We start from the raw sequence: 22,107 nt of genomic DNA on the forward strand, positions 1-22,107 counted from the left end.
CCACCCTGGCTTTTCCTCCATGAAATCTCCTCTTCCTTTTTTCAACACGTGGACCCATCCATCTCTTCATGAGCGAGGAAGGAGAGAAGAGTAGGTAGGAAGTGGGTTAAAACTGGGGGACTTTCTCTGGTTGGTTTGGTTGGTCGAAGGACGTGAAGAGGCGGTGAACGCCCCTGTGTTAATGGGAGTATCATCACAGTACATAGGACCCTACGTTACTGTTTACACGCAGGCCGGGCTCCTCTGGGGCAGAGCCATGCCGTGTTCACCCTTCCTCACCTAGTGCCCCTCCGAGGGCCCTGCCCGAGGTGCTCGGCAAACACGCAGTGAGCGGCGACAGAGCAAGAAGGTGGCTGAGGGAACTGAGCACCTGGCGGAGCGTCCTCACCTGCTCACCTCTGCTCAGCAGACTCTGCCCCCTTATGCAGTAGAGAAGAGAGAGAGAGAGAGAGAGAGAGAGAGTGTGTGTGTGTGTGTGTGTGAGTGTGTGTGTTCTGGGATGGTGTCAGGAAATACAGATAGTCCTGATGAAAAGGAAAATTCAGTTATTCAAGCTGACTAGTTAGAATTTTTGGTTCCATATACTTCTACATTTATCTCTTTTTCTTTTGCAAAATAGAATCCAACAATATATATTCGTTTTATAACTTGCTTTTTTCTCCTTAGAAATATACTGGGGACAACTTTATATTTCAACAAACATATTTGTGCAACTTTTTAAAAAAATCCTCATCTGAGGACATGTTTTCATTGCTTTTGGAGAGAGGGGAAGGGGGAGAGAGACAGCGAAACATCGATGTTTGATGTGAGAGAGAAACATCGGTCAGCGGCCTGGGTGTGCACCCCGACCAGACCAGAGGTCAAACGTGCAACCTTTTGGTCCCCTGGGTGGTGCTCCGGCTGAGTGGCCACACTGGCCAGGGCTGCGACACTGTTTCAAATGGCTTCCTAGCACGTTATGGTAATGATGCCGTGTGATTGTTTTAGTCAATGACTTTTTATTATTTCAAAATATTATTATAACCAATGCTGTGATAAGCATTTTACATTTGTTTAAAATAGTTTAAAAATAACTTTTGACTAGAAATGACATACTTATAAAATAGAAGTAGTGTATAAAATAATACAATGATTACCCAATTAAGTTATTGAATTTTCACTTACATATGAAGACATCCTTTGGCCACTTGGTTCTTTATGCTCGAGTTCCTGAGATGTTCTCACCTGTGGATGTAGTTCATGCATCTCCACTGCGATGCACTGTTCTGTCCCCATCTACAGCTTTCCCTTCCTTCCTTCCTTCCTTCTTCCTCCCTTCCTTTCACATGGCGTTAGACAACAGAGCACCAGATACATTATCACTGTAGACTGCGTCACAGTTTACTTACGCATTCTTCTGTTACTAAACCTTGAAATTATGTATGGTTTTAAACTCTTATAAACAGAGCTGTTAGAGCTTTCTCATTCATGTCTGCCAGCACAAATATGCAAGAATTCTCTGATCGTGCATAGCTGGGAGTGAGATGCCTGGGTCCGAGGGCGTGAGCGCTGTTGGCAAGGCTAAGACCAAACTGTTTTCCAAAGGAGTCGAACAATTTGCATTCTCCCAGGAGTGTATTAGAGCCCCCAATGGGTGGTTTTCCTTCAGGTGGCCTTCACTGTTCCCAGTCCTTTGTTTTCATGGAAATGTTAGAACCAGCTTGTCAAACTACGTACACACAAATACTTCACGGAAGGGTGATAATCACTTAGGGGGAGAAGAAGCTTCTTTGCAATACTGAGCCTTCTTATCTACTAATTTAAGTCCTTCAATGAATCGTCACAATTCTTTTCTATGAATAGCTTACATACATTAATTATATTCATTTTCAGATACTTCACATTTTTAATGCTAGTGACTATGGTATCATTTAAAATTACATTTTCTCCTTGTTATATAGAAATGCAAGTAAACTTCGTATATTAATTTTGTGATTAACAACCATATTAAAATACACTATTTAATTCTAATAATTTATTCTGAGTCTTTTGACTTCTCTATACGACTATATCATTTATGAAAAAGCAGAGTTTTATGCCTTCCTTTCCAATTCTTACTCTGTTTGTTTCTTTTTCTTTCCTTATTGCATGAGCTCAAACCTCCAGGACAATAATCAGTAGAAGAGACAAGCAGGCACCTTTATCTTGCTCATGATATTAAAGCGAATCCTTCACTGATTCCCTACTGAGAACACTATTTGCTATAGGTTTATCCCTCTTGGATACAATCTCATACTTACTGCAAAATAGCAAGCAAGTATAAAGAACTCACATTTTCTATCATATTCACCATTTTGTCCTACTTGTTTATCATTCTTCTCTTTACTATATGTGTGTGTGATACATATAAAATATACAATATATGTGTATATAAAATATACATGTGTACAATATATAAACTATATAACATGTGTGTATAATATAGGTACATGTAATATATAAACATGTAACATGCATGTAAACACATACACTGCACGTACAAGCACACACACATTTGGGGGAACTATGTGAGAACATGTTAAAGGCATCTGCCTTTAACCCTAAAGCATATATTTCCTGAGATCAAGGCACCCTCCTACACGTACAATTGTAAAACTCCGCATTGCTACAAGCGACTATCTCACCCACACTCTGTATTCAAATGATCCCAGCAGTGTTCTTTAGAGCGATTTGTCTTTCTTACTCCGGCGTCCAGCCCAGGCTCACAGATTACATTAGTTGTTACATTTCTTTCATTTCCTTTTCTCTGGAGGGGTTCCCTGTTTCTTAACCTTGGTATTTTTGAAGACTACAGGGAAGTTATTTTGTAGAATATCCCACGACTTGGATTTATCCAGTGTTTTTCTCTCAGTGAGAGTCAAGTGATAAGTTATTCACAGAATCCCTGGGCACTGACACTCCGCCCTCCTCGCTGCATCGGATCAGGGGCGAGTGATGTCAGCTTTAATCGAGTGGTGAAGGCGGCATCCACCAGGTGTGTCCAGAGCAGAGGTAGGGTTTTTCTCTTTGTAATTTAAACACAATCCATGAAGAAATCATTTGTCATCAGGTTTTGACTGTGGGTTGCCAGTGTCCACTGATGATGTTCTGAACTCCATCATCCTTTCTCTCTTCCTTACCTGCCATTCCACCGTGAGGAAGGGCCGCCCTTTACTCCCACCCATCCATCCATTTACCTAAGAGTGGGCTCATGAAAAAGCAAAACAAACAGTGGGCTCACAGATTCCTATTTTAGTCACTGTGTCCTATGTAATCCTGTTCTAGTTAGCTTTTGTTCTATTCATTCGAAAATCTAGTTGGCTTGAGGCAACAACACTTAATTTTATTACCTCTCAAGTTTCGGTGGGTTGGGAATCTGGGGAGGACTCAGCTAGGTCATTCTGGCTCAGGGTCCCCTGTGTGAGTCAAGTTGGACAGCAGCTGGAGCTGGACGAGGAGGGGACAGGCCAGCCTGAGAGCTGTCAAGCCTCTCTGTGTGGTCCTCCCACGCTGGCTGATTTGGGATCCCTGACGGGATGCTAACTTCACAGCAGTCAGACCCCTTACATGGCAGTTTGGGGCACATGGAAGTGTGAGTGACTCAGCCAGTGAGGTGGAAGATGTGTTTAAAAAAAAAAAAACTTGTGGGTTTTTAGTGAACCAGTTTTATAACGTAGCATGTGATGGTTAATTCAGCTTGGCTCGGCTATTGTGCCTAGATTTTGGTCAAATATTCTTCTGGATGTTTCTGTGAAGGTGGTTTTTGTTTTTGTTTTTTAACGCCATTCACATTTAAGTTAGTGGACTGGGTGGAAAGCAGGTTACTCTTCATAAAGTGGGTGAGCCTCACCCAATCAGTTCAAGGCCCTGACAGAACAGAAACCAACCCCCTCCGGGCAGGAAGCCGTGTCACGGCTGCCTCGGTGACTCTTCCCTGGGGCTCCAGCCTGCGGACCCACCCAGTCGGATTCTGGACGTGCCAAGCCTCCACAATCCTGTGATTTAATTCCTTAAAGTCAATCTCGTTCTGTATAAAAACATCCTGTTGGTTTTGTTTCTGAGGAGGAGGCCGACTAATAACATACTTTCCAGCCAAACCTGCAAAATCCCTTTGAGATAAACCCTGGTTTACGCTCCCTGCAGGGCTGCTGTGCGGCAAGGCCTTTGAGACAGTGGAGACCCCACTGTTCAACCACAAAACAAGGTGGATCCTTAAGATCCTTAGAATGCCTTGCTTCCCTCTTATTTTTCTGGTTGTAAGGGTCTATAATACCTTACATTTTTCTGAAGTTTTTAGAAAGCAGCTTACAGGCCCACCATGGATTTGATCTTTGTCCTGAAATCTTTTCCTAATTTGACCACTTTATTGCCATCTTTGAGAGGCTGGGAATGAGAACCTGTTTCATTTTCAAATCCAGGGAGTCCCAACCCCTTTATATTTTTACTGGTATTTGCTCCCTGGCCCATGTCTCTTCTCTGACGTCCTGTCACAGCAAGAAGCCGCCTGGGGTTACGCTCCACGTTCTGCCTGCAAACTTTTACTCAGATCTCTGGGTTCATTTGGTGTGTATCCTATTATTTTATTACCACAGGTGACAATATACCAAACGATCTCTACACTCCCCCATATCAGGTCCCTCCTCCATCTAACAACTAATATCCTCATCCCTTCTTGCACAAAGAGCCCCCTCAAGGCCCTCCCCAAGGTGTAGGCTTTCCCCACAAACTCCTCAAGGACACCCCCTACTTCTTCCTGCCACCCAGTCCCCAAGCCAATGTCACATGCTGTGATTTTTCTTTTTGCTATGGCACCATGCCATATCCAGGTCCCCGAATCTATTACGATGATCTATTGCTATGCGAGCAATCATCACAAAACTTAGTGATTTGCACTAACAGGCATGAAATTATTTCTCAGTGTTTCTGTAGGTCAGTAACCGGGAAGAGTCAGCTGCGGTTTTGGAACGTGTAAAATGGGAGATGCTGCTGAGGCCTTTTTTGGAAAACACTACCTTGCACAAACCCATTATTATCTGTGCTTCTCCCCCCTCCCTCCTTTTCTTTGTTAAGCCCTAATCAGCCAGTGTGAGCCCTTTCAAGCTGGTTACTCCATTCCTGGGACAAGCCCACACGATGATGCTTTGAGCACTGCCTTACTTTCTGGAACAAAAGGATGCCCCAGATTCACTGCACACGGTTTCTGCCCCAGCGCGCGGGAATCGGCTGTTGCTCCAAGTGCGGGTCCCTTTAGTGGGGAATCCCCTTAGTGCTCTGGCTTTTCATTGCTATTGGGGTGTCATTGCACCTGGGCCACCTCAGCGAAGCTAGGGAATGTCACACACCCAGACACACACTCTGAGTTCCTGTGGACACGTGCAACTCCAGCCGGCAGCAAAGAGTGCGCTCCTGATTCCTCCCCCTTTCTTGTGTGTTGCCCCCTTTCCCAACGGGGAGAAACCTGGTCTCATCGGATTTACTCACTGGTTTGCTGTGGGGCCTTTAACATTACGTGTACTTTAAGTTAAATAACTTCTATTCCAGCCCTCCTTTCCCGGGAATTTCCTTCCTCTAATAATGCATGGATGTGAGAGCTGTCAATCACTTTCCTACGTGGTCAGGCGACCATGTAACTCTGCTGCTTACCATCCCTGCTGTGGTAAAACCCGCCAGGACACTGCTAGTGGCGACCAAATGGATTTTGGAAATAAACCCAAATTATTAATGCATTGCTAAATTTAGGGGGCTGATTTTCCCTGGTAACTGCGAGATCACAGAAACTAGATGTGGGTGTCTGCCTGGGCTCCTGGCGCAGGGCTGCTGGACCACACCGTCTCCTAAGTGCTGAGAGCACCAGTGGCATCTTTTGTCCTGGTATTTGGTCTTCGACCCCTGGTTCCGAACAGAGGGCTCGGGAGACCCTTGCAACTTTCTGGGTAGCAGGCGTGTCTTTTGCGCTAATGAGGTGCTCTGGGTGGGCTCCTGGGGGGCTCCTGGGTTAGAAACTTAGATCTTTCCGATCCTCCCCCTCCTACTCTTGAGAAGGGAGAGGGGCTTAAAACAGTTAATCTTGACATCAGGAAGCCTCCATTAAATCCCAATAGCATGGGGTTCGGGAGCTGCCAGGTGCGTGACCACAGGGCGGATCTGGGAGAGCAGTACACAGAGAGGCCGTGGAAGCTCCACGCCCCTGCCCATACCTGGCCCTAGGCATCCCGGACATCTGGCTGTTCACCTGTAACCTCTGCCTTATCCTTAATTGGATCGGGGCAGAACTTTTACAAGAAGGGCTTTAAGGCTTGGCGTGGGCAGTGCTCTCCCACGGCCATTTTGCACTGTGGCCCTCGCTCTGGGCCGCACCCGGGACCTCTCTTCCACGTCTCTCCAGCTGAGTCTAAGTTTGCTCTTAAATTCATCCACTGATTTTTTAAAATTTCAATTATATTTTTCATTGCCAGATATCGCACTTGTTTATTTTTCAAACAATCACGATCGTTTATCCCATTATTCTTTGTTCACATTTCAGCTTTTCAAAAGAAATTGTGTAATATTTACACAGTTCTTTGTTCATTTTGTATCTGTTCATTCTGATAGCTGAAGTTCGATTTCTGTAGATTCTTGCTTGGGTGTCTTTTATATAAACTTATTTTGTATTTTAGTATTTTTTTTTCGACTGTGCATTCATAGTCCTTGGAGAGTAATCTGTCAAAATTACCTGAAGCCTGTGGTTCGGAAGGGTCTCCTGGGCCGGGTCAGGGTTCACCCTGAGTGGGGCGGACGGTCTCCCAGGGCTGCCTTGCACCCCATTCTGGGCTCAAGGGTCTCTCGGCCAGTCTGTTACAGGGGTCGGGGTGAAACACAGCGTGGGGTCAGCTCTCAGAGGAGATTCTGACGCTCCCGGGCACAGGTCCACGGCAGGCAGCGCTCCTCACCCCACCCCAGAGGGGGCAGGGCGTGTGTGCCTCTCTCCCACCCTCACACTAGACACGGCGCCTGCTGGGGTCTCGGCTGCAGGCGGACGGGGGTTTCCTAACACACTGGCATGCCCTCTGCTTAGCTCCTGTCCCCGTATCTCTGAGCTTTGGTCAGTAGCATTAGGCAAAGTGGAAAGTAGCTTTTCCGGAGCCCTGCTTTTTAAATTTCACTGAGTTTTTGGCCTCTTAGGAAATCTTCGCTTTCTTGCCTCTGACTAATGTGACTAAGAGATTATATAAATATTGTATCCATCATTTTACATCATTTTAAGTGGCAGTATCAGCTAAGGTGTCTAGCCAGACAGCCAAAAACGAACACCTGCAGAGACAGTTCTGAAGTTTTCGTCTTGTTATTGCCCGCCCCTTCCTGCTGCAGAACAGTGGGTACACGCAATTATTTAGTTGTTTTTTTTTTAAGACTTTATTTATTTTGGAGAAAGGGGAAGGGAGGAAGAAAGGAGGGAGAGAAATATCAATGTGTGGTCACCTCTTACCTGGCCCTCAGTGGGGACCTGGCCCCCAACCCAGGCATGTGCCCTGACTAGGAATCGAATCAGCGACCTTTCGGTTTGCAGGCTGGCACTCAGTCCACTGAGCCACGCCAGCCAGGGCTGCAATTATTTAGTTGTGATGAAAAAAATAACTTGGTCCAATAAACCCAAGGCTCCCTAACCCAATTCCTTTCGGCGAGCGCTCACTGAAGATACTGTACTTCCCAGTACCACAGGCCAGCTTAGGTTGACAAGACACACGCCCTGGTCCCCATGCGGGTGAATGACGGCCGGGAACGACGGCTGACACAGCGTCACTCAGAAGGTGGGCCCGTGCTGTGCTGAGCTTTCCAAGTATGCATTTAATCCACACAACGCCGTGTAAAACAGACAGAATTATTATCAGCACCGTCTGAGAGGTGAGCAGATCAAGGCACAGAAGATTAAGGGACTTGCGGGAAGTGCTATAGCCAGTAAGGCAGCTGGTCCTCGGAACGCCTGGCTGCACAAGTGCGGGAAACCACGCAGACGACTGGAGAACACAACGGTCAACGATGCGCGGCTGCAGGAGGAATAAAGGTAGGTGGCCAGGGGACAGCGGCTGGAAAGGTAGAGGAGCCACTGTGCAGGGAGCATGGACCTGGGGCTTCTTTGCACTGTGCACTGACTGTCCTCGCCCTTCACCTGAAGGTGGTCATTGCCACGGGAGGTGGCCGTTGCGTGGCATCACCTGTCCCAAGCTGCACGGGACTATCCAGCTCTGCTTGTCCTGCAGGGACGGACTGCACAGCCGCCCTCTGCAGCAGGCCTGTTGACCCTGCCCTCTCGCTGCTACTGAGGTATCTCTCTAGCCAGTCTCCTTGGCATTGCCCCAGTGCTTTAACTACACAGCAGCCAACACGCTGGGCATCCAGGGACATTGCTATAAACAAGGGGTGAGCCACGAGGCACCATCTGGGGCACCAACGCCAGCAGAGGCGAGTGGTGGCTGCCTGGTCTTGCCTCCACCAATGACATTTGGGGGAAATAGTGTGGGAGGGACAATGAATCACAAACGGTCTTTACAAAATGCCCAATAAAACAAAATAATGAGAACCCAGTAACTACCAACCACGGAGGCAACAGAAATAATAAGGCAGAAAATATACAGAGTGAACAATTAGGAATATTTTATTAAAACAACACTTGGTACTCAGCAGGCATTAATTCTCCCCACACAAGGGCAGGGGCTGTTTAGACTTCCAATTTTGCACATGGAGGAGATGACCCCAAGGGAGTTAGAAGCCCCCGCCCCCTTCCCCAGCTCTAGGACTCTTCAGGGCCCAGATGAAAAGTTAGCTGTGTTTGTGCTTGGGCTGACATGTCATCTCTCATTAAATTCCAAATCAGCCCAGAGAACACACCGTGTTTATTATTTTTCTATTTTTCTAACACTATGTGACTGATTCTCAAGGAGCTAGGAGATTTTTCAAATAAATACACTGATTTAAAAAAAAAAACAGTTTAAAAGCGTCGCTTTTTCCTTTAACTCAGAATATATAAATTCACACTATCCCAGTCTCCTGGGTATTGTAAATGTATATTTAGAGGTTTAACAAAATATCAGTGGGAAATATCTTTGGAAAGTAATTACTTTAAAATATATGTGAAAAGTCTTTTAAACGCTTAAAGCGACGGATCTATTTTAAAGACACAACTTACATAAAGAGGCACAAATATTAATTACCAAGCTGGAAACACACTTGTGAACGTGAATGTTTTCGGATCTGGGCATAAATAGCAGAAAATCAGTTTCAATGGAAGACTTAACTGCCTCCACCAAGGACCCGCCGAGGGCCACCAGCGGTGACCACAGATTCTCAGGGGGGCAGGTGAGCGAGTAGGGTTACCTCAGCCTTTGCACTAAGTTCCCCTTTGCTTCCTGCTCCTCCCACCTTGCCCCTGTCCAGCCTCTCCCCTACTGTGCTGTATGTGAGTACAAAATAAGGCTAAAAACCAAACTGACTGCCAGGGCATGTGGCAGAGGGAGAGCCTGGGGGTGCCTGTAGCTCACTCGGTTGGGGGGGCGGAAGCTTGGGTGTCTGTCTGGCCCAGCCCCCTCCCCTCTGGGCCCAGCTTGCCAGTGCACGGCCTTCCACCGCCCTGTGGGCTTCCTTGGACCCTCCGCGCTGCTCCCCCGCCCACTGGCTCCCACCCAGCCGGCCATAGAGGCGCCTGCCCTTCTCCGGCTTTCCAAGGGCTGACCACTTAGAAATGGCCTTGCGATGTGCCCTAGAGCCAGATTTGCACAGGACAAGGGTCCCCAGGACGCCATAACAGTGAGACATGCGCACACCTTCTCACAAAGGACTCTGAACCTTGTGCTACAGTGAGACTCAGTGTTTGGGCACTGGACACTCTGAAGAGCCAGCCGGCCAGGCTGCGAGCCCTGCCAAAGCCGTGTTTCCGTGCCTGTGAAATGGAAGACTTCCTGAGCCGGCTGCACTGGACTGCTGGGGCCACTGGGACAAGGTGACTCCGAAAAATGCAAGGTGGGGCTTCAGTGATGGCGGCTGTCGTCACAGGCCCCTCCTGCATGGTCCCCTCACCTCAACAGAAAAACACAGTAACTAGCAACATTTTAAACAAAAGTCAAAGCAGACGATTTAACTAGAAAACTCAGCCAGGATGTGTGTGACTAGGAGATGGTGGCTGAATATCTAGGGTATGTTGGACACTCTCAAGAGAAGGAAAACCTCTCGAAGGGTAGACAGAAGGGGAGGAAACCAACCCCAGAAAGCCCTGAGGTCTGGGGTCGTGGCCTCAGGTCCTCACATCCCAGCCCTGCCGCTCACGATAACCAAGGGGCCCAAACTCGTCACCTCCGCCTGTGAACGTGAGGAGGACCCTGCAGGGATTGGTCAGACCTGAAGTTGAATTGCCGGGCTGGGTCTACGAAGGACAGCACCCAGAAGCAAGGCAGACCTCCCAAGGAGACAAGAGCGCTGGCCCTCAGAGCACTGGGGCAGGCAGCTTGTGGCAGGGGTGCAGCCATGGAGACCGGCTGTGGGACTGGCCGTGGAAAGCGAGCCTGGGGGGAGGGGGAGGGGTGTTGGGGCGCCTGAGCGGGAGTGCTAGGAGCACCTGGTGTGCTCACAGATCGTCTGAATGGGGCCGGTGGGGTGGGGGAGGGGGAGGGAGGCGGCGCATCCCGCACCGTATTCCCAGCGTCTCTGAGACACCAGTGTCCTCTTGGGCCCTGCCATCAGCAGCGGATAATCCCCGAGCCAGCAGACGGCAAACCGAATCTGCCCCCTCACCCAGGACTCCAAACCGAAATCTGAAATTTGGACGGACAGGCCAGCTTGGACAGCTCGCCTTCCAGCAGTCTCACGGGAGAGAAACGATTATGTAATTATTTCCTGCAAACGGACAGACGAGGCTGAGCTTAGCAAACCACCACCGGCAGCTCCCACCACGAGAAGCTGCTTCCCAACCTTCTCACCCTGCAAAGGCGTGCTGTTTCCTAGGGCAGACTCGGAAAGGACCGTCCCCCCTTGCGGTTTCAATGGCTTTCCTTTATTCTTTCAGAGCACACTTCACCGTGAACTACCTCGTTCATTAGACATTCTGCAGAAGGCTGGGGAGAGGGAGGGTTTGGGAGCATCGTGAGGGTAGCACCTGCCATGTGATGCGAGAATCAAAACACCCGGAGAGGTTTCTGCGGGCTCCCTCCAGATGCCGACAGCCGGGTCAGAGCAGAGTTCGTGGGCTGCGTTTCGGTGCCGGGGAGTCTGTAGCTATCAGGACCTGCTGCAGGTTCATCTGCCTGGGGGGGCACCTGTGCTTGGGGTCTTTCTGATGCCACACCTGACACCTGGCGATGAACGGATTTCCTGGCTCTATTTTAAACTGTCATCGTTTTAATCCATGAAATATGTCAAGTGATAATTAAACCTCGCCACCGACAGGTGCTGTGAAAATGATAAACTTCCACCTCCCCCCCACCCCCCGCACACATTTTCAATGTGCCGAATCCCCAAGGCAAGGGACCATCCCACTGACTGATGAGAGCAGTTGTCTGTATAATAATTTACTTTCAAAGGAACCAAGAAGCAGGACTAAAAACTCTGTGCTTTACCGTTGGGTGTTAATTTGAAAACTTCTGCTGTAGACTCTCGGTGAGAGCGGAGGCCCCAGGGCAGGGGTGGGGGGCGTGGGTGGGAAGAGTAGGGGCGGGGGCTGGGACGCACACCTGACCTCCTGCACCCTCAGCCCTGCCACAATTCGCTGTGTGACCCGGGACAAGTCCCTTGCCCTCTCTGAGCATCCGTGTCCTCATGTGGCAGAGACCAATGGTAACATCTCCACTCCACCTAACTCAGAGGCTTTCTCGAACATGTATTCAATGAGGTGACACACGAGAAAGTTCTTGGAGAGCAAAAGCAGCCTGGGAACAATATCCAAGCTGAAGATATTACTTTTTAAAAAATTTTTTAATTTAATTGTTCAAGTACAGTTTTCTGTCTTTTACTCCCATCCCCCCCCCCCCCCCCCCACAGTGCTCCCCACCTCCCTCCCATTTCCACCCCCCTTAGTTGTTGTCCATGTGTCCTTTATACTAGTTCCTGTAAATCCTTCCCCCTTTCCCCTGAAATCCCCTCCCCTCTCCCCTCTGGTCACTCTCCACCTGTTCTCTATTTCAGTGTTCTTTGGTTATATTTATAACCAAAGAAGATATTATTTTAAATTCTGTAGAAAGGGAAGACGGGAGAGGCTAGCATGGCTTGACAGACCCGCTGTCTTTTAAAAAAAAAAAAAAGAAAAGAAAAACAACTCAGCTTGTTTTACTTTCAGCTGAAGTTTCTGAGCACGAGATTAGATCTGACCCTGCCAGATAAAGGGCTGCTCTTAGCCACAGGCCAGCAGTGACCCTGGCAAATGATAAAAATGCAAATGCAGCGGCCCAGCAGCTGCCTGGGTATGTGGGGCGGCTGCCTCCAGCAAAAGGAGAGAGTGAGCCAAGGCCAAAATCGGTGCCACGGCCAAAACTGGTAACGCAGACAGGTCAGCATGTACTTTTCCTCCCACAGCTGAGTGTCCAGACCTGTAATTTTTCCTCTCCGAGGCCCATCTCTTCGGGACACAGAGGCCCCGTTTCTCTGCGGCAGCCACAGACCCCGCTAGCCTCATGGCCCTGACCCAGCGGGCACTTGAGCCACACAGAGCGACGCCTCGGTGTTTGTGGATGTGAATGTCTCCATCAGAACTGTACAAACACCGCCAAATTTCCATCGTGAGTGTGCCCTCCCGAGCGACCCCCGTGGAGCCCATTTTAATTCTCCGATCGATTTCCTACGTGGCTCAAAGCCTCCCCTCCTCTTTTCCTATTTACAAAGTGGGACTGTGATGCCGATGTCACAGGGCGTTTGTGAGGATTAAACAAAGACACTGCATATGAAAATGTCTCCATTAAGAACGGTCCCAATCAAAGGAGTTTATATTAAAGCCGTGGCTAAAAGCCTTCGCCTCTAAGTTGATCCATGGACAAACAGGAAATTGCTTATTAAAAAGCGGCTCCAAACCGGGCCTCTGGTTATGGAAGGCCCAGGGTCCCCAATCTGTGTCTCCGCCTGCCACACTCTGCTCACTTGGGAGCAGCAGCACAGTGGGCCCCACCACCCCTTCATGACAAGAAATGGGATCTCCTATGAAAAATATGAAATAAAGCTCCTGAGGACCCCGTGGACATAGCACTGAAGTGTTGTCACAGGGAGGCGTTTGCATAATCCCTTTTGGTCCTCACGCCTTTTGGCTGAAGAGCTAGAGAAAGGCCGCGGGTCAGGGGCCAAACAGACGACGGCACCTCCCGGGTTCAGGCCAGCGATGCACTGCAGCACAGCACCGTGTCTGCCCCAGGGGAAAGGGTGACAGCGGGAGACCCCACCCTGTGGCTGGAGGCAGCTGTGATTAAAAACCAAAAGTGCCCTGTGTTTGTCATCCGGGATCTGGGCTCCAGTTCCCATGTCCTCATAAGCCCCTGTGGCCCTGGGTCATCCCTTAGCCTCATTTTCCTTCCTGGAGAACAGGAAGGGTGCCTTCCCCCTCCCCCCCACGAAATGCGAGGTGAATGCTTGGTGACTTAGCTTGCCTTGGAGACAAAACCCCTTGAGGGTGGAGGACATGACAGCCACCCAGATGTGGTGAACTTTTGGCATAGTGGACTTTTTTAAAACCTCTTGCACCCACAGTTGTCAGCTGGGACCCACCTTTCTCCAACTCTCACCTCCTGACCCCCTGGGGCCTCCGACTTTAACCAAGCCCAGCGACACGTGGCAGCCCCCCACCCCCGGCCTCATCCCGGGTTCAGAGGGAGCACGTGACCTGAGCCCAGGCAACCCAAGTGCATCTTCGCACTTTTGGGGGAAATATCAGACTGCAGCCTCTCCCTCTCAGGGACTTAGAGTCGTGAGGGGGGAGGCTGGCGCCCGCCACGAAGGGTGAAATGAGGACAGACGCCAGGTCTCTGCATCCTGCATCCAGTCTCCCTTCCACTCTCGGCCTGACCGTGTGGTTACGTTAGCCGATAAGCTCCTCTATTTGTTTGATCTCGTCGGGTTCAGTTTTGCTATTGTTTGTAACAGAATCTGCTATTAATAGTCACAAGGAGACTCTCTGCCAACAGAACCACCCTCTGGAGAAGGAGCCCTGAGGCTCCACCCCCTCCAGAACATTCGGAGACGCTCTCCCAGGCCCTACGTCGGTCCACGCCGAGCAAACACCCTCCCACTCGGTCGCCGGCCACCTGTGCAGGCCCTGGCCGTGGTGCAGGCTCAGCCAGGTGCCCTCTGCGTCTACAGGACGCTCGCCCTCGGCTGACGTGTCCATTGACGCCCATGCTCCGGATGGGCACGGTCCATGCATCCTCATCACCGCACACCCAGCAGACCCCAGTCCCAGCAAGGAAACTTCCACTGGCACCAGATAAACCTTCAAGAAACCCTAAGAATGGTACTTACCCTTCCACAGGAGCTACGTCTCCTTTAGAAGCAGTCACATTAGCCTAGGTTCCCAGACTTGGCTTTACAAGCACTTGCAGGGGGTGACAGGGCGGCCGAGGGACTAAGACAGCCCGCAGCAGCCCCAGGGAGCGGGGCAGCTGGGTGACACCCAGCTCAGGCACCTGGCTTACTCAGCACCACTCAGCGGCCCACCATGCTGGCCGCTGGTTGGCCGCCCCCTGGTCCCCGGATGCTGTGGACACCCCACAAAGCCAGTGGCCTGTCAGAGCCTGCTCCTCTCTTGTCATGTGTTCCCTGAGCCCCCGGAGAGCACAAGGCAAGCTTACCTTACCTTGTGCAAATTCCAACACTTTGAAAAATGTTTTCTATGCACAGACCCTGACGCGTTTCTTGGAACCCAGAGGCAGCCATGACCAAGAAGAAGCAAAACTGGAATGGGAGAATGCAGAGAGCCATGGGCTGGGGGGTGACGCTCAGGATCTGTGACCGGGTGGCCTGGTCTGGGAGGACCTGCAGGGACACCATGGCTCGGTCACCGAGCCCAGCAAGTGCCACAGAGGACACACTTGAAGCCCTTGGCACGGGGGACAGACAGGCCCAGGGCTGGGCAGCAGGGGGCTCGCTCGGCTCCCCTCCGGAGTGAGCACAGCCAGGCCCCCCTCGCTGAGACGCACTGTGCACCCCACAGTAGGCTATTTCCAGTGTTGGCTCTGCTCTCACTGAAGCTGGGATTTGTTAAGAAACAACACAATTTGAAAACAAGAAGGCTTGAAAGAGAGTTTTTAAAGGATGAACTAATTCTGACAACAAGAAAAGAATCAGCCTGTAATGGTCTGCTGGATTCTGTGCCTCATTTCCCAAGAAAGGCTGCTGAGCAGTGACGAGACAATAGAGATGGCAACGGATGATGTTGCGTCACAGATAATCAATTTTCACATCACGGAGGCCTGCTGACGGCATAGCAATATCACGGGGGCAAGTGGTTTACCACGACTGAAAAGGGCTTCAGGGTTTATGTGGACAAGATCATCTCGAGGGTTCCTGAAAAGCAGAGAAACACCTCCTGACTTGGGTGCCAGGCAAGGGGTGAAGAGGACAAATGTCCACCTTTAGTGCCGGGACCTCGGGGAAGGGAAGTGAGCCTCCTGGCCAGGATGGGTGGTCCCGCCCCCTCCAAGCCTGACAGGCAGGCCCGTGTTCGGGGCAGCAGTGTCTGGTGAAGGGCTCGCCCTGCAGCCCTGACGAACCTGCAGTGCTCATGCCTTCTGGGGTTATGGCCTCTTAGGGAGCACGACTCCTGTCCCACAAAGCCTGGATAAGGGACCTGTGCCCTTATTTTGCGATGGCACCAAGGAGGCTTCACTACAACATGGCGTGCTGCACGGGGTCCGTGACCCCGCCCAGACCAACCGGGCCCTGCAGCCGCCCGTCACAACCGCAGAGACAGTGCTCACTGGCACAAACACCCGTAGAGTACCTTTTCAGGAGGGACCCACATGCTGCCAGAAGGAGCACAGTGGCTCTCTGAAGATGGTCATTAAGGACAGGACCCCCCGTGGGTGCCAGTGGGGAGAGTGAGCACAGCAGACAGGTAGGACAGGGGTGCTCTGGGGCCGTCAGGTCCGCTGCCAAACCACCCAGCAGTCCTCACGCCCGTGACATTGCCTTAAGAGAGGTGGAGACGAGCCAAGAGCCAGGCCAGCCCTGCTGCATGTCGGGCGACCAGCTCTTCTCCCAGCGCTCGCCGAGTGCAGCACGGCTGCCCCTTCCAGCCCCCAGCATGTCGAATTATCGTGGAGAATCTTGGGGGAGAGAAGCTTGGGGTCACCACAGCCCATGCATCCTCTGGCTCGTCCTGGGCCTGGTCCTTGGGAAGGACTCTTGTCTGCACTCCCTGAGCTTCATGGCGACACAGTGATTGACAGGAGCTATGAGGGGTCGCTCACTGTGATGCCCAAGGACAATTTCGAACCCCAGTGTCCAGAAAGCCCCTGACCTGGGGAGAGAGGCTGTGTGTGTGTGTGTATCTTTGAGCCCTCAAAGACACTGTGGGGGGGGGTGCTATTTGGTTCTTCCGATTGTGGAATGAGAGAGTTTGAGCAGGAAGCTAAAGAAAGACTCTGACAGAGGGGAGGAGTGGGAATGGGCTCTTTCAGGGGCTTCTTCTTAGAACAAGTCCACTGGCCACACCATGCACAGTCACGTGCAGGTCTGCCTGGAGACAGAGGGTTCGGCTCGGTCACCGGAGACGTTCCTCATTCTCTGTCTAAGGCCATGTCCTCATTCTCTGTCTAAGGCCGTGCGTACAGGTGCCAGTGAAGAAGAGCCACTGTGGCAAAGAATCGCTGGCACCGACGCCACCTCCCTCACTGCCGAGGGCTGTCCCCACCCTACCTCTCTCCCCACAATGTCTCCATGAGTCTGTGAGGGGCACAGACTGCACCCGGCCAGTGTCCTTCCTCTGAGAGCCAAATCTGTCCCTTCTGTGTGAGGGTGATTTTGCAAATCTCGCGGGGAGAACATGTGATCTCGCCTGGCTAATCACATTCCATCCCCTCCCTGCCACAGTGATTGGCTTAGAGCTTGAGTCATGATACAAGCCCAGCACATCATAATCCTCGCTGGGGCATTTCTGGTGTCATTCTGGGGAAGGCAGGGTCACCCTCTGGGCTGGTGAGCAGGATACGGGGCTGCAGCCACCAGCAGCCATCCAGCGAGGCCGCGTGAAAGAGGGCCACCAGCCAAGGGAAAGGAGGAGAGGGAGAGCTGGCGGTCCATGTGCCAGCTGCTCCTGAAGCCAGCTCTGCCTTGGGGTGCCGCAGTCTCACAAGCCTTTCAGGCTTCATCCAGGGCAAGTTGGGTTTCTGCAACCCAGAGTTGGGACTCACGGTCTGGACTATTTCTAGGCCCATTTTTTTTTTTCAGATACAATTGAGTAACGAGCCTGAAGCTACACTATGAGTAAGTAAGTGAAGAGATGGGATTCTACTGTGCTTGCCAATTGGTCATGATCAAAACTAGTTCATTATCTTCAACCAGAACAACCAGCCAGCTGTGCCATCCACTTCCCAATCAACCTGGGGCAACTAGGCACAAGCTAGTTTTCCAACAGCTGAAAAAGAGCAGCACTGCCCACAAAGAGCCCATTTCTCTGGGCTTAGAATAGAAGGAGACAGATGTCACTCCCAATGGTCTGGAGCCCAGCTCCTGCAGGAGAGGAAAAGCCCGCTCCACCATGTGTGCGTGGGGGCAGGATGCGGGGAAACACCACGTCCTTGCAGATGGCAGTCTGGGTTCGAAAAGGACCCACTGCCCCAGACACTGTCAAATCTGGACCACTCGCTTTTAAATCTGCTACAGCTGCACCCATTCAAGAAGCTGCCTCAAAAGAAGCAAGGAGTTCATCAGTGCGTTTCACGGAAGACCGTCAAAGACTTCACGTTATACCAAGAAAGATTATGCAGCTGATGGGGAGAGCCAGCAAACAGCTGCTACACAAAGTCACAATTAGCGGTACACAGAACGCAATGTTTGGAAGCTGGAGTTCTCCCAGATGCAGAGCGCCATAAGGGGGCATTGGAGGCAGCTGCCAATTAGGGACTAATTCCAAGAGTTTCAGAAAGCGGGGCTCTAGTCACACTCCCAGAACTGGCAAGTCATGTTTGTTTGGGAGGTGGGCGTGGCTAAGGAGCCAGCGCCACCCTGGCCGAGTGGGTGACTGCCGCTCCCTCTTTCTTTCATCATGAAGACAGCAGCGCCCCTATTCTTCTCAGGTCTCCCTCATTGTCCTGCTGGAAGCCAGGCCAGACCGGTCTGGTCTGGAACGCACGAGTGAGCCGTCACGGGTAATGCAACATGACATTAGCGCCCACCCCAAAACTCACAGCCTCCAGTCGCCACGCAATCACAGGCATCTGGAAGCGCTCACAGACCGGATTGCCCCGCACTACTAAGACATGACTGACAAGGGCTGAATCATCCCAGCCATCGCTCGGCTCACTCCAGTGTTCTCCCATGGCTGTGATTCAGCACGATGGGGTTGGTGAGAGGAAAGTACTAGTCTGAGCAGATGAGTTCTGGCAGTCGTAATCAACACCAGCCCTCCAAGGGGACTCGGAGTGTCTCGGAGAGGTGAGGTTGGCACCTTTTGCCGAGGCTTCAGAAAAAGTTGAATTAGATTGCGGGTGTCTGGTGGGAGGTGTAAAACACCTGCAGGGCAGAGCAGATGAAGCAGCAGCCAGACTCCTTCCCCTTCAAGGCCCGAGCACAGGACAGGACTGCCCTGAAGGGGTGAGGGCCTCGGCCAGTGGGGAAGGCATGCATCCTTCCCCCAAAACACCATGCCGGTCTTCCAGTCCCACCACAATCTTTGATACTATGCCTCCCTCCAGTTCCCCTGAGAGTCCTCACCATGGAGCTGACCTGGAAACACAGCTCCCCTAGGAAGTTTTCTTACAAGAGTCCCTCTTAGCGGTCTGGGCTTGGCAATCAACATGCACATGCAGAAGACCTTGGTGTGATGATCCAAGGTCGAGTCATTTAAGCCACCACCCCCATTAGAGAGGACCAATGTATCACTGAGAAGCCATGCTCCTCCCAAAGTCAGAGGGATAGGAAGGAAGCTGTCTCATGTGTAAGGTGCCAGCTGCTCTGCTCCCGTCACGAGCTGCTGAGGGTCATGGGAGGTAAAGAATGTGAAAGGTCTGTGAAAACTTCAGACCAACCGAGAGATCATCATCATTACTACTATCCCACCACCCTGTCCCAGCCGTGCCCTTAGAAGTCAATGGTGCAGGGACACGTCCTCCTTCTGGGCCCTGAGGGAAGAAGTGCTCCTTCTTCCTGAGCTCTCAAGAACAGGGCTTGCAAAGGGTGTTGCATGCCAGTCCCAACATGATCAGAAACAACAAAACTGAGATGCCATGGGAAGCTGAGTTTGGATAATGCTGCATATTACACCCCACACTGAGAGTCATACTTAGCATCTTAGAGACCTGAGAAGGATACCCTGGCCAGGTGGCTCAGTTGATTGGAGCATCATCTCATACATGAAAAAGTTGCAGGTTCAATCGCCAGTCAGGGCACATACAGGAGGCAACCAACTGATGTTTCTCTCACACATCAATGTCTCTCTCTCCCTCTCTCTCTCTCACTCACTCTCTTATACACACACATCAATAAACATATTCTTGGGTGATGATCGAAACAATGTTTAAAAAAAGACCTGAGAGGTTCTGCAGTAAAAGCATCAACAGCAATGACAAAACCAGCTCAATACCAAGTCAGGCATTTGCCCCATGTACTAGTTCCCTTCGGCTGCTGTAACAGAGTTCCATGGACTGATGGCTTAAAACGAGAGAATTTCTCACAGTTCTGGACACCAGAAGTCAGTAATCACGGTGTCGGCAGAGCCATTCCCCCTTGGAAGGCCCCCTTCCGGCCTCTTCCTGGCTTCCAGCAATGCCTGGCGGTCGTGGGCTGGAGACTCAGGGCTCCAGCCTCTGCCTCCATCATCACATGGCAGTCTCTCTGTGCGTCCGTGTCCAAGTTTCCCCCTTCTGAGAGGGGCACCACCAGCTGGAGCACGGTCCACACTAATCCAGTACGATCTCATCTTAACTTGCCACGCATCTGCCAATATCCTATTCCCAACTAAGGTCACACCCACAGGTTCTGGGCTAGGGCTTCGACATATCTTTTTGGGGGGATACAGTTCAACCCATATCACCAAGCTTATCTGAACAGGGAACACTTCCATCAATGCATCAGTTAGAAATATTCAGTGGCTGTCCCCAGAACACTCTTTAAAAAGTGCTTATCTAGAACTAAAGCACTCACATATCACATATGCAAGACTAGCATTAAAATGCAATAGACACGAAGCAATATGTAGCTTGCATTTCATTCAAGAAGCAATTATTGAGCAGCTACAGGCTCTGGGTCAGGGATGTGAGGAACCTGGGGGTGAGTGAGGGGAGGGTCTCCACTCTCAGGAAGTGAGTGACCCAATAGGAGCCCTTACCTTTTGGATCAGGTTGGGGGAACTAAACACCTCAAGAAACAGAGTTGGAAGGGATGAGGAAGAGATGGCATTTAATAAAGATAGGGGACAAAGAGGTGAGAAAGCTGGCCTACGGTCTGGGGACCACAACATGGGACCCAAGGCTGGGAGGGCCATAGGGAAACAAGGCAGAGAGCAGCTCGGGGGCACACAGGGCATTCACGTCGCCATAACAATCCCCAGCCCCACTCTGATTTAGCCCAGACTCATTTCCTCTACTCGTGTTAGCCCCTCTGACTTCACAGACTTAGTGAGGAGTTTCTAAGCCGTGCAGCATGAAGCTGTGATTATTCACCCAGTTGGAGCACTGAACCCTGGATGAGCTGACACTCCTGAGTCAGGGGTAGAATTCAAACAACAGAAAATAAACGCATGGCATATCTTAGGTTTTGTGGTCCAGGGGCTCCCTCCCCAGACCTCTCCAGAATCCCTCGGGCTGGGGAAACTGAGCAGAAACACTCAGAGTGTTACTTATTCGCTCCTCTGAACTTTCAGTTCCAGGTCAAGTCACACCTAAGACATCAACCTTAAATACTGGTGGGTAGACAATAGTGTCTTGTGATTGGAGGAATGATGATTTACTAAAACACTCACAGTGCCTCTATCATTAGTATATCTATACACAGTTCTAGAAAAGATTAACAACCTTGCTGCCCCAGCCAGTGAATTCTCAGACACAGAAATAGTTGCAACCAACCCGAGATGTCTCACTCTTCCTGCCTGCCTGCCAGGTTGTAAGCATTGGCATTAAGGTGCTGGGCTATTTCAGGAGCTCTCAGATGCCCAACTTTGACAGAAATAAGCAAGAAAGACATCAGCTCACAAAAGGAAGAAAAAAGTTCATGTGATGTCAAGAGAAATTTGCCAGTGCAAAACCACATCAGATGCTGGTCAGCAGGTTGTAAAAGTAGCTACTTCAAGAGGGGAGGAGGTTCTGGATGAGTAGAGCCCAGCCTGGCCATGCCTTTGCTCATTCAGACAGCCTTGGCATCCTAGACCCTTCTGTGTCTTTGAGAAAAATACATACAGTTCTCTCATACTCCAGTCTTAACATTTAGAAACATTTCTAACACAAGGACAATAAGGTTTGAAAACAGTGGGATTCCATAACGCAAACTAATCCCAAACATTCACACTCGGGGATACTAACACAAATATAACAGTATTCAAAACCAACGTTCATGGCACCTTCTCTCCTTGTAGCTATTTCTCTCCAGTGCACATGCTCATCGTACCCGCTGTGAACACAACTTTCAGTAACAAACGTGCCTTCCCTGCCCCACCCACCTTCAGCAAACTTAATTTAGCTTTGATTACCAAACCACACAGTTTACCCTGTGGTTGCAATTCAGAGGACACGGAGTCCAACAGCAGAGACAACAGCAAATGAGAAGGGAAACCAGAAGTTCGTCCTGGAGCCAAGAGGCCAGCACCATGGACAGCAGCACACCCCCAGTTTCATTAGTCCACCCACAGGCAGTACCGGAAGGTTAGGGCTCCCAGCCCTGGTAAAACGCTTGGATAATACGGCCATTCTACCTCTTGCATAGTGGTGCACAAACTAA

The 22,107-nt window shown here is 50.6% G+C and overlaps 1 protein-coding gene across 1 annotated transcript in view; it reads right to left on the reverse strand.

Annotated features, from left to right (window-relative positions):
• The window catches only part of FSTL4 (follistatin like 4), a 333,324-nt gene that overhangs the window by 275,489 nt on the left and 35,728 nt on the right, over positions 1–22,107 (reverse strand). The window lies entirely within an intron of this gene.

This window comes from Artibeus jamaicensis, unplaced genomic scaffold (assembly GCF_021234435.1).
Source record: "Artibeus jamaicensis isolate MK-2021 breed Jamaican fruit bat unplaced genomic scaffold, CSHL_Jam_final contig_786, whole genome shotgun sequence".
Classification (NCBI taxonomy): Eukaryota; Metazoa; Chordata; class Mammalia; order Chiroptera; family Phyllostomidae; genus Artibeus; species Artibeus jamaicensis.